Below are 12,229 nucleotides of genomic sequence, written 5' to 3'. Positions count from 1 at the left end.
CATGAATCATTTTGTCAGGTAGGATATCAACATAGCATGTAGAGACTAGTTCACACAATGCAGTCATATATCCTGCAGTCAGCTTTCTGGGGGTTTCTACTATCTAATGGAAAAATAATGTTCTGCCAAAACATTTATCAGCAAGTCAAAGTGCTTACCAGGTACCAGAATTGTTTTATCAAAGTCTGTGGAATCAGGAAAAGCAGCTGGCTTGACAGGCATATTTTACAATGCCCTTTGCCTCTCATGTCCCAAACAATCCCTCAGAAAAGCTTTCCTTCGTTCTGCAGAAAAGTTATCACTCTAAATAGCTTGCACGTACTTAGGAAAATATAAATTCCACTGCTGCGATGGAACAGCTAACTGTGTAGGCTAAGCTAGAAAAAAAATGAAGACATCTGAGTCACTTTTCAGCATAAAGACTTCAAAGTGACCTAGACAAAGGCAGAAGCAATCCATGATGCCAGAAATGTTATATTTTGACTGAAGTAAGCAAGCAGACAGTAAGATTATACCAGATTCTTATTTAAAATAATTCACATAAGTGCAACAGCTCTTTCACCCTCTTGCTTCCCCCACTTTTCTTCCTGAACCCTTTCCTAAGGACCCCTCATGTTCTAAAGTATGTATTGCTTAGATCCGACTCTGCCACTTCCAAGATCACAGAATCTCCCTACCATGCTAAATATCATCACAGTATTCAATCAGCATTCAAAGAGAAGAATGCCCTTTACTTGATCATTGACCACGACACTTCAAGTTCCCTGACTTTCTTTGAATTCTCTTCAAATACTGACTAGGTCCAACACTGGTTAGTATATTAGAACTCACACAAGTACAGCCCCCGGGAGTATAGCTGCGGCCATAAGAGGAAGGCATGTAAAATGAGCTAGACATGACCAAACTGGTTCGTTTTTAACTTTCAAATCCTAAAGGGATTAAAATATTTGTCTGCACTGGGTGGGAAATATTTTGAGCAGTGGCTGATCTAACAGAGAACAGCTGCACCCTCATCAATGTTAATATAATTAAAATGGAATATGTACATGAAAAAAAATCTCTAGCCCTTTTGTTTCCAAAATTAGCCATCTGAATGAAAATTGATGCGGTGTTCTCCTGAGTCTGCAGGCAGACAGGCTGAAACAGTAGTTCTAAGAGAAATGTGAACTGCCCCATTCACTTCGACGGGATATTAACGCTGAAGCCTAATTATGACCATTTAAATTTCAACAGTGTTAAGCATTTCACTACTGATCATTTTAGAAGAAATATGCAGCAGTTGTGCTTATCCATTATTGCTGAATTGTTGCATTGGCTGATACAGGGGGACAGCAGAGACATTTTCTCTCCCTAAGAGTTTTCAAAAGAGCATTTCTATAAGTGAGGGAGCCAAGTGCTAGACTGTACTTGCTCTATGACTCTCAGTGTTTGAGGTTTCCATCCAGTTTCAACACCCTTATTAAGAAGAAGAGGGGTTGAAGATGAAATGAACTGCTTCTCCACTTCCAGCCCAGGAAAGGTAAGGCAAGACCAAAAAAGAGCCATCTGTGGGTTTTCCTGCCCCTTGGCAGGAGAGAGGGGGTGGGACTGAGGGAATATCTTCGACCTGTGTTCTGCCCTCCAATAAGGGATTCTTTTTCTGGTGTTTGATTTCACAAGGCCCTCAATCTCAATCCAATTCACTTCAAAATGTACTATCTGCCAGAATAAGCATTATACAGATGAGTGAGGCTTTGCCCTCGGACTCGCATGGAGGTGGATGTGCCAAACTCAGGCTAGAACTGGACCAGTCTCACTGATTCAGAGACACAGCACTTTTTCTTTTTTTTCTCCAAAATCTCAGCTTTCATTAAAAAAAAAAAGTATCTTACTCTTATGGTTGCAAAGAAAGCCTTGAAAATGTTAAATGAGTGTATAAACTGATGCAGTGATGACCAGATGATCGATTGCATCTGCAGAGAACATAAAATAATAATTCTGAAAGATATGAACTGCCCTATTCATCTCAATTATGTGTTGGCTCAGTTTACCAATGCTGATTATTTAAATGTCAACATGGTTAACTTGCTGTTTCAAAACAAGTAAAAAAAGAGAAGAGAGATCACAGACCTGAACAATTTACTGTGAACCGTTTCTCCTTTGATGCCATGAGCAGACCACTGGAAGCAAAAGGCCACAGCGACAGTAGCATATTCAGATGCATGTGAGCCCAATCAATGGAGAGCCAATCCCACAGGCACCAGCACTGCACACAAACACCACTCAATGGGGTGAGCCAATATTGGAGAGCTTGTAAGGCATCAAAGCTTGTCAATCCAGCCAACCTTCACTTTCAGAGAAGTGGGGACCAGGTCTGCTCTGGTTGCGAGTGCGGCCAGGTGGTTTTCTCCCTGGCTCTAATCGTTCTGCTGCTCCCTTTGCTACATGTTGTCTGCAGACTTGGCAGGTCAAACTTCTATGTCATTTATTGAATGACGACAGAGTTTCCTTCTCAGAAAGATACACCAGAAATGCATCTTCGATAAAATCCTTTAATGCTCTGCCCTGTAAGGATGAGGTTAGCTGAAATAAGGTATGTTGCACAGTGTGCCATCTCATGGCTTAACAGCATAATACGGTTTAACATTCCATTACATCTCCCCCTTTAATACGTTCCTAGCATTTACAAAATGTACCTACATGTATCTTTGAAGTTCAGTACAAATTAGTCTGTTAAATGTCTCTGAATCATACTGACTTTTTAATTACACAACCTGAACATGTAACAGCTTGGTCATCTGGGCGTCCATTAGTTGCAACAACTGAACGTGGTCAGTTTGGAATCCACTGTCTGTAGAGTTTTCTCAGTCGATTGTTCTCTCTGAGGAACAAACTTTAGATGTCAATGGTTTCTGTTGAACTCTGCATTGCTGGTCTCAATCACATATCTGGGTTCTAAAGTTATTTCTCTTTATGACAGCTGAAGTGTCCATCCTCTCTCTATATCCAATTTGACAGAACATGGTCACCAGGTCTTAGACCCAGCAGTTCTCTGAGTATTGTGTGATGTAAAGGTGTTTATAAGCTCTTTTTACTTTTTTATCTGATTTAGTTACTTTTTCATGTCTTCGGAAATAGATTCTTTTCAAAAGTTAGAGCAGTAGTTCTGAGTTGTCTTCCCATCAGAAGTCATGTTGGACTCTATCCTGTAGCTGCTATTGGTGTTGACCTGTAGCTCAGAGAAAAAGGAATATATCTTTCTGTTCTATGGTTTTCTTGGCTTTATTCTCCATTCACTTCTGAGTAACATGGGCTGCTAATAATATGATCAAAATCATATTTTGTTCAGAATGACTTAAATTCTGCTGCAGTGAATTGTGGTCCATTGTCCATCCCTTGTTGTTCTGGAATGCCAAAATGAGCAAAAGTGCACTTCAGTTTCTTGATAACACTGTGACATGTTATGTCTCCCAAGTACATTATTTCTATATACATGGAAAACAGTCCCCTACGACCAGGTAATGATATCCTCTGTATTTGCATAAATCTGAAGCTAGTCTCTTCCAACATCTGTTTGGTAGATGTGTTGTTATTAAAGGTTATTTGTGTTGTGTTGGTCTATTAGTTCTATAATGTTCACATGCAGATACTTTATTGTTTATATCCTTGCTGATGCCAAGCCACTGCACTGGCTGGTTGGCCCATATATGGCATTTAATTAAATTAAAAAACTCAGTAAAAGAACTAAAAAAGAGCCAGAGTAGCTAAACAACCATGTAAAAGAAGCAGTGAGAGATAAAAAGGCATCTTTTAAAAAGTAGAAGTCAAATCCTAGTGAGATAAATAGAAAGGAACATAAACACTGCCTAATTAAGTGTAATAATGTAATAAGAAAAGCCAAAGAGGAGTTTGAAGAATGGCTAGCCAAAAACTCCAAAGGTAATAACAAAATGTTTTTTAAGTACATCAGAAGCAGGAAGCTTGCTAAGCAACCAGTGGGGCCCCTGGATGACTGAGATCCAAAAGGAGCGCTTAAAGACGATAAAGTCATTGCAGCAAAACTAAATGTATTCTTTGCTTCAGTCTTCACAGCTGAGGATGTTAGGGAGATTCCCAAACATGAGCCGACTTTTGTAGGTGACAAATCGGAGGAATTGTCACAGACGGAGATGTCACTAGAGGAGATTTTGGAATTAATTGATAAACTTAACAGTAGCAAGTCACCGGGACCAGATGGCATTCACCCAAGAGTTCCGAAAGAACTCAAACGTGAAGTTGAAGAACTATTAACTAGGGTTTGTAACCTGTCCTTTAAATCGGCATCTGTGCCCAATGACTGGAAGATAGGTAATGTAACACCAATATTTAAAAAGGGCTCTAGAGGTGATCCTGGCAATTACAGACCAGTAAGTCTAACGTCAGTGCTGGGCAAATTAGTTGAAACAATAGTAAAGAATAAAATTGTTAGACACATAGAACATAAATTGTTGGACAAAAGTCAACATGGTTTCTGTAAAGGGAAATCATGTCTTACTAATCTATTAGAGTTCTTTGAAAGGGTCAACAAACATGTGGACAAGGAGGATCCAGTGGACATAGTGTACTTAGATTTCCAGAAAGCCTTTGACAAGGTCCCTCCCCAAAGGCTCTTACATAAATTAAGTTGTCATGGGATAAGAGGGAAGGTCCTTTCATGGATTGAGAACTGGTTAAAAGGGTAGGTTAAAAGGGTAGGAATAAATGGTAAATTCTCAGAATGGAGAGGGGTAACAAGTGGTGTCCACCAAGGGTCAGTCCTAGGACCAATCCTATTCAACTTATTCATAAATGTTCTGGACAAAGGGGTAAAAAGTGAGGTGGCAAAGTTTGCAGATGATACTAAATTGCTCAGGATAGTTAAGACCAAAGCAGACTGTGAAGAACTTCAAAAAGATCTCACAAGGCTAAGTGATTGGGCAACAAAATGGTAAATGAAATTTAATGTGGGTAAATGTAAAGTAATGCACATTGGAAGAAATCACTCCAACCATACATACAATATGATGGGGGCTAATTCAGCTACAACTAATCAGGAAAAAGATCTTGGAGTCATCGTGGATAGTTCTCTAAAGACATCCACGCAGTGTGCAGCGTTGGTCAAAAAAGCAAACAGGATGTTAGGAATCATTAAAAAAGGGATAGAGACTAAGACAGAGAATATCTTATTGCCCTTATATAAATCCACGGTATGCCTACATCTTGAATACTGCATACAGGTGTGGTCTCCTCACCTCTAAAAAGATATGCTGGCATTAGAAAAGGTTCAGAGAAGGGCAACTAAAATGATTAGGGGTTTGGAACGGGTCCCATATGAAGAGAGATTAAAGAGGCTAGGACTTTTCAGCTTGGAAAAGAGGAGACTAAGGCGGGATATGATAGAAGTATATAAAATCATGAGTGATGTAGAGAAAGTAAATAAGGAAATGTTATTTACTTGTTTCCATAATACAAGAACTAGGGGCCACAAAATGAAATTAACAGGCAGCAGGTTTAAAACAAGTAAAAGGAATTTCTTCTTCACACAGAGCACAGTCAACTTGTGGAAGTCCTTGCCTGAGGAGGTTGTGAAGGCTAGGACTATAATAGCGTTTAAAAGAGAACTGGATAAATTAATGGTGGTTAAGTCCATTAATGGATATTAGCCAGAATGAGTAAGGAAGGGTGTCCCTAGCCTCTGTTTGTCAGAGGGTGGAGATGGATGGCAGGAGAGAGATCACTTGATCATTACCTGTTGGGTTCATTCTCTATGTGGCACCTGGCATTGGCCACTGTCAGTAGACAGGATACTGGGCTATATGGACCTTTGGTCTGACCCAGTATGGCCATTCTTATGTTCTTCTGTTTATGTTATGTTCTTTATGGATGAGGTTTACTATTTCTTCTATCATTTCATTTGGAATTACAATGCTTTTAATGGCTGCTTAAGCGGCCATTCTTCAGCAGGAGGAAGGTGTGAATACGAAATTTACATTGCATCACAGGAACATTTCAAGCCTCGCATACACAAGAGACTGCTTGTCCCCTAGACCCCAGCTGGGGGTAATCCTCAAAGAACGGAAAGAGATATAAGAATGAGAGACAGTGACCTCCAATTCAACTCTCCTCCAATCTCTCTGCTCAAGACATCAACGAATACCAGAGACTCTGAACCACGGGGGAAGCGGGCAAGGGAGGAGTTCCAGGCTGAAAAGAAGATCCAATCTGTGAAATTTACTGCAGTAAATGGTGAGACAAAATCTTATGCTTTTAAGTTCACTTGTTAAATTAGGCATTAACTTCCATTTTACTCTTTTATTTTCTTTTGTAGCCAATCCTGACTTTTATGCATCATCACTTGTAATCACTTAAAATCTATCTTTCTGTAGTTATTAAACATATCTTATTGTTTTGTCTTAACCAATGTTTGAATTAAAGTGTGTGGGATAACAAGGCTGGTTTATTATCATTTTCCTTTGATGAAATGATGGACTTTCTGTGAACTTGTACTGTTCAGGAGGGTGCTGAGCAGCACAAGATGCACATTTCAGGGAACAAGGCTTGGACTAAGAATTTGCAAGTATCGCCCTATATGTAATTCATAAGTGAATGGTCAGAGTACTCATGTATTTAGCTGGGAGTGAATTTATGTCTGAAGACTGTGTGAGCAGGCCAGAAGTGACTGTTTATACAGCAAAGCCATGTAAAGGGCACCCCCAGCTAGAGAACTGAAGGGGCTCAGCTATTCAACAGTCCAAATCATACCCTGGGTAACATCACAGTGTGATGCTGGGTTCCATGACAGAATGTCTGCTACTACCAGATTTTTCTCAGGAACATATTTAGAAGTTGGGTTAAATCACACTAACTTTATCAATAGACGTTGACATCTTCGCAGGGCTTGATCCAAATCTTTTCCACTGATGAGGGTTTTATGGTCTTTTATTATTGTAAATTAATCCCATCCACACAGATATCTGTAAAAGTTTTCATATGCCCATAGACTTGCCAGGCCATTGTTTTCATTCACTCTGTATAACTTTTCTGCTTCTGTGAGTGTGCGAGAGCAAAACACAACTGGTTTGCACACAGATTTGTGTTGTTGCAACAGTATACCACTTAGGCCATGGAGGTGTTTGCATCTACACTGACCATTGTGAGTTTGTTCGAGGCAATGTCTTGATTTAGCCCCCATAGCCAAGATGCACTGGACAGTTCATGCAGTGATTTTCTCACTGTAGAAAGCTCTTGTAGGTATTGACCAAGGTAATTTACCGTGCCCAGTACGCCCTCAGTTCTGGTACATTTGTTGGTGCATTCCATTCTCGAATTCCTTTTATTTTCTCAATGGTCAGACTATTCCATCTTTCTTTAGTGACTGCCCCAAAAGCTCAATTTGGGGTAGGCAGAAAACACACTTTTATTTAACTTCAGTCTGGACTGACTGATTAGGCCTAGGGCTTTGTTGAGGGTTTTGTTGTGTTCTTTCATTGAAGAGCCATATATCAAAACATTGTCCATGAAAACTACAACTGCATTTGTGTTCGTTGACAGTTCTGCCATCTTTCTTTGGAAAATTTCAGGTCCACTGGTAATCCCAAAAGGTAATCTTCAAAAGTAAAATCTCTCAAACAGGGGCGACTCTAGGTATTTTGCAGCCCCAAGCACGGCAGGCAGGCTGTCTTCGGCGGCTTGCCTGCAGAAGGTCCCCGGTCCTGTGGATTTGGCGGCACACCTGCAGGAGGTCCGCCGAAGCCGCGGGACCAGTGGACCTTCTGCAGGCATGCTGCCAAAGGCAACCTGCCTGCTGTCCTCGCGGCAACCGGCAGAGCACCCCCCCTGGCTTGCCGCCCCAGGAACGCGCTAGGTGTGCTGGTGCCTGTAGCCGCCCCTGCTCCCAAAGGGTTTGATAAATGTGTCAATTCAGCACTTTGTTTGGCTAGAGGAATATGCCAGAGTTGTCTCGAGGCATTCAGCTTGGGAGAATACTTTAGTTCCTTTCATTTTGGGAAGGAAATCATCCAGAGTTGGGAGAACATATTTTTCTCTCCCAATTGATTCATTAAGTCTTTTAAGAACCACACAGATTCATATTTTTCCACTTTTCTTTATAACTACTACCATTGAGGCACACCATACTGTTGGTCCTTGTAAATTGTTTCTCTGGCCCATGTGTTCAGAGATCTTTCAGGGCTAGTCAGGGCTGTGTCAGGTGACTTCCATTCTGGGAAGGGTTGAAGATTAGATGTCTGCTTCTGTATCATTTAAAATTCACTAGTGTTTCCATAAATATTCAGTTCCACTCTCCAGGTAGGCTCTGTGTCATGAGATGTGATAGACGACAGAAACAATGGGTTTTGATTGTCAATAATATGAGTTAACACCCTGACTGCTTTGGTGCAACAAACAACTGCAAAATATCTATATTTTGTACAGTGTTGAAGAAGCCATGTTGGTTCCAGGATATCAGAAGTACAAGATGCGTGAAGTAATATCTTTTATTGGACCAAATTCTGTTGGAGAGAGAGACAAGGTTTTGAGTTTATGCAGAGCTCTTCTTCAGTTCTGGGAAACTTATTCAGAATGTCACAGCTAAAGACAAGATGGAACAGATTGTTTAGCACATATTTCAAGGGACCGTTCAGGATGAAGTGGCCCATTAACGCTTCACTTACACCATTTTAATAAGCCATAAGGCCAACGTCTGTTCAGACCATGGTTTTTAGTGTCTAGCAAAGTTAAGAATTTAAGCTCCCAGACTGATCTTTTGAAAGTTTTGTGCAGGTTTCCTTTGAGGACGAGGACAACAATCTATAACCCAATAACAACCTCCTCAGCTGCTCTCCCACTTCCTTTCTTCCCTATGACTGGAGGAATGTTAATGGGCCATTTGAGGAGGAACTCATCTACAGTAACTCCTCACTTAAAGTCATTCCGGTTAACATTGTTTTGTTGCTGATCAATTAGAGAACATGCTTGTTTAAAGTTACGCAATGCTCCCTTATAACGTTGTTTGGCAGCCGCCTGCTTTGTCCACTGTTTGCAGAAAGAGCTAGTGGTGGGGGCTTAGAACCAGGGTGGACAGGCCCCCCTATCAGCTCCCTACTCTCCTAAGTTCCCTGTGCAGCAGTCGCCCAGTAGGCTATCAGTTGCTGGCAGCTCAGCTGTCCCTCCCCACACTGCCATGTGCTGCTCCTGCCCTCTGCCTTGGAGATGCTCCTGGGAGCCTCCTGTTTGCTGTGCAGGGCAGGGAGGAAGTGGGGGACTAATGTCAGGGTGTCCCCCTCCCCCCGCTCCTGCCCCCTGCTTACTCCCATCTCCATAGAGTAGGGGTGAGGCACGACAGGGTGTTCAGGATGGAGGGAGCTTTCTGGCAGCAGCTGTTTCTCATCTTGCTGATCTACTTAAAAAGGCAATGTAATTAGAGGAGATCAGTGTACTTAAAGGGGCAGTGTGCATCTCTCTCTCACACACACAGAGTTTGTGTCTCTGTCTGCCATGCTATCTCCCCTCCCTCCATTTGTGCAGCCTTGTAGCGTGTGAGGCTACATTAACAACGTGTTAACTCTTGAGAGCTCAGCTCTTCTAGTTCATCATTTAGCAGTAAGGCATTCCCTGGGAAATACCCCACCCTCTGACTTCACCATCTCAACCAAGCTTCACAATCATAATTGCTGTGTACAGTATTAAATTGTTTAAAACTCTGTGTATGTGTGTGTGTGTGTGTGTGTGTGTGTGTGTTTTGAAAGAAATTCCCTGGAACCTAACCCCTCCTATTTACATTAATTCTTCTGGGGAAATTGGATTCACTTAACATCATTTCGCTTAAAGTCACATTTTCCAGGAACATAACTATAACCTTAAGCGAGGAGTTACTGTATTGAGTTGTCTGTAAAGGTCTGCACGCACTGATGGCACTGAAAAGTCCTGTAATGACATCACATACCACACACTAATACATGTCATGACATCACCACTGAATCATTTGTTCCCAGGGAAAAATCAGTAGTTCCCTGTTCTGATTTCATTATTTAGTGTTATATCCTATGTAGAACCTCTAAGCATGTTGTCAAAGGACGTTACTATGTTCTCGCCTGACAAAAGCACTGGTGTTGTACCACGGCCCCAAGTTTTCTGCTGCACAATCACACTATGAGCAACCCCAGGCACTGAAAAACCATGAGTCAGACACCAAAAATCTGTTCTCTTCGCTTTCTTCATTGATGAGCCTCTCAAGCGGACCTGGGTCCTGTTTTTGAGCTTGTCTCCAGACCCCTGAAGGCCGGGTTTATATTACACATGAAAACTCACAGTCTCATCTCAACCGCTCGTCCCCAGAGCCGGGACATTAACCAAAAATAAATAAATAATTATTGTGACACTGTGGCGATAAAATCACTGCCCCTTGGGTTGCTATGGAGATAAGCGCGAGCTGCACCAGAAACGTCCCTTCTCAAACTCTCCCCGGAGAATTGAGCAGCTCCTTTTGCGCCATCCATGGGATCAGGGCCGGAACTGTGAGCTGGGACGTGAGTTCCAGCCGGGCCCTATTCGGTGTCTCACTTACTCAGTCTCCACTGCCCCCCCCTGTGGCGTTACCAGGGTAACGGAGTCATTGGAGCAGCGAGGAGCCCAGGGGCAAGATGGTGAGGGACAGGGCGGGAAGGGGGTAGCCGCTTGTGGGACGCAGGAGCGGGGAGGTCTGACGCCCCCCAGCGCCTCCCCGCTCTCACCCCGTCTCCCCTCTTCTTTCTGCCCCTCCAGATGCTCTCCCGGGCCAAGCCGGCCGTGGGGAGCGCCCCGCCGCAGGGCGACAAACGGAAGAAGAAAGGCAAGAAAGTCCCGCAGCTGGAGGAGCTGCTGGCCCAGAGGGACTTCACCGGCGCCATCGCCCTGCTGGAGGTAACGGGGAAGGGGGCTCGGCCTACGGGACTGCACTTCTGCAGCTAATGGGCTAACTCCGCCAGTCTCCCAGGCAACGGGGGTGCAAGTGGGAGGGGCCGCAGGCCACCGGGTCCACATTCCCCCCGTCCTCCTGCCAGTGCAGGATTGGTGCCCAGTGCACAGCCCCCGGGGCCTTGCCCAAACCCTTCTCCCAGTGACTAGGGTGACAAGACTCTTTCTGGCAGACTGTTCCCAATTGCAGCAGAGCTCCTGGTTTGGAAAAAGTTCCAGCTTTTTCAACTAATTTGTCATTTCTGTTCTTTCTCACACACTAGATATGCCCCCTGCACCTGCCTGAATAATCACTCACCCTCCTTTACTTTTACAGCTTTACAATATTTGTACAGAGACTATGTGACTGGATAAAAACTGCTTGTCCTTGAAAATGTGATATTGACACCACCTGACTTCCGCGTCCAGGTTTGTCAAGCCAGCAGAAATCATCCTAATATTAATTTTATAAATTGATTTGTTTCACATGAGACAATCTGACAAAATTTGACAGCTGGTGTCTTTTTTGCATCCCTTTTTCTTTGAAGTTTAAACAGCATGTGGGGGAACAAGATGAGGACACTGACCTCTGGATTGGATACTGTGCCTTTCACTGGGGGACTACAAGAGAGCATAGAAGGTGAGATGAAAAAAATCCTGCTTCCTGCTGGAGAGAATCAGGATGTTGTCCTAAAGTGGTGACAGCAGGCAGGAGAGATGTTTTTTGGTGGTGCAGAAGAAGTGGGACAGACCATTTGTATATAAATCTAGCAGCAATAGAGCAAACTATACAGAAATAGTAGTTTTTGTATAGTAGGGAAATAGGAGTTTCTACACTGAAAGTCTATTGGTCCAGCATCCCTGTTAATCTTTGCCCCAAAGCCTAAATTGTCCTTTTCTTAATTTCATGACAGTTGTTCTAACATTCTTTTCCTATTTGGTGTGTACATCTTCAGAAAATAATATGTGGAATGTAATTGTTTGAGCTAGGTGGAACCTTGTAATGGGTTGAGTTAAAACCTTGTGTGACAAAGTTCCTCCTTTACGTTGGTGGGTCCTGCGCTTATTGGCGGATTTGCTCACCTCAGTGATCTTCCTTTCTGGTGGAACCCACAGTCTGGGTCAACTCCTCCTGTTTCTGATCAGGATTTCGGAGGTTTGGGGGGAACCCGGGCCCACCCTCTATTCCGGGTTCCAGCCCAGGGCCCTGTGGATTGCAACTGTCTATAGTGCCTCCTGTAACAGCTGCATGACAGCTACAACTCCCTGGGCTACTTCCTCATGGCCTCCTTCAAACACC

The 12,229-nt window shown here is 43.0% G+C and overlaps 1 long non-coding RNA gene across 1 annotated transcript; it reads left to right on the top strand.

Moving 5' to 3' along the window:
* Window positions 1-10,600: 10,600 nt before the first annotated feature.
* Window positions 10,601-11,564, top strand: LOC115647083. Its single transcript, XR_003999206.1, has 4 exons — window positions 10,601-10,640; window positions 10,759-10,896; window positions 11,267-11,358; window positions 11,478-11,564. It is a non-coding gene; the product is annotated as an uncharacterized LOC115647083 (long non-coding RNA).
* The last annotated feature ends 665 nt before the right edge of the window (window positions 11,565-12,229 follow it).

The sequence above is a fragment of the Gopherus evgoodei genome, chromosome 1 (assembly GCF_007399415.2).
Source record: "Gopherus evgoodei ecotype Sinaloan lineage chromosome 1, rGopEvg1_v1.p, whole genome shotgun sequence".
Lineage (NCBI taxonomy): Eukaryota > Metazoa > Chordata > Testudines > Testudinidae > Gopherus > Gopherus evgoodei.
Note: the sequence above shows the minus strand (reverse complement) of the source record. Positions and strands in the feature narration are given on the sequence as shown.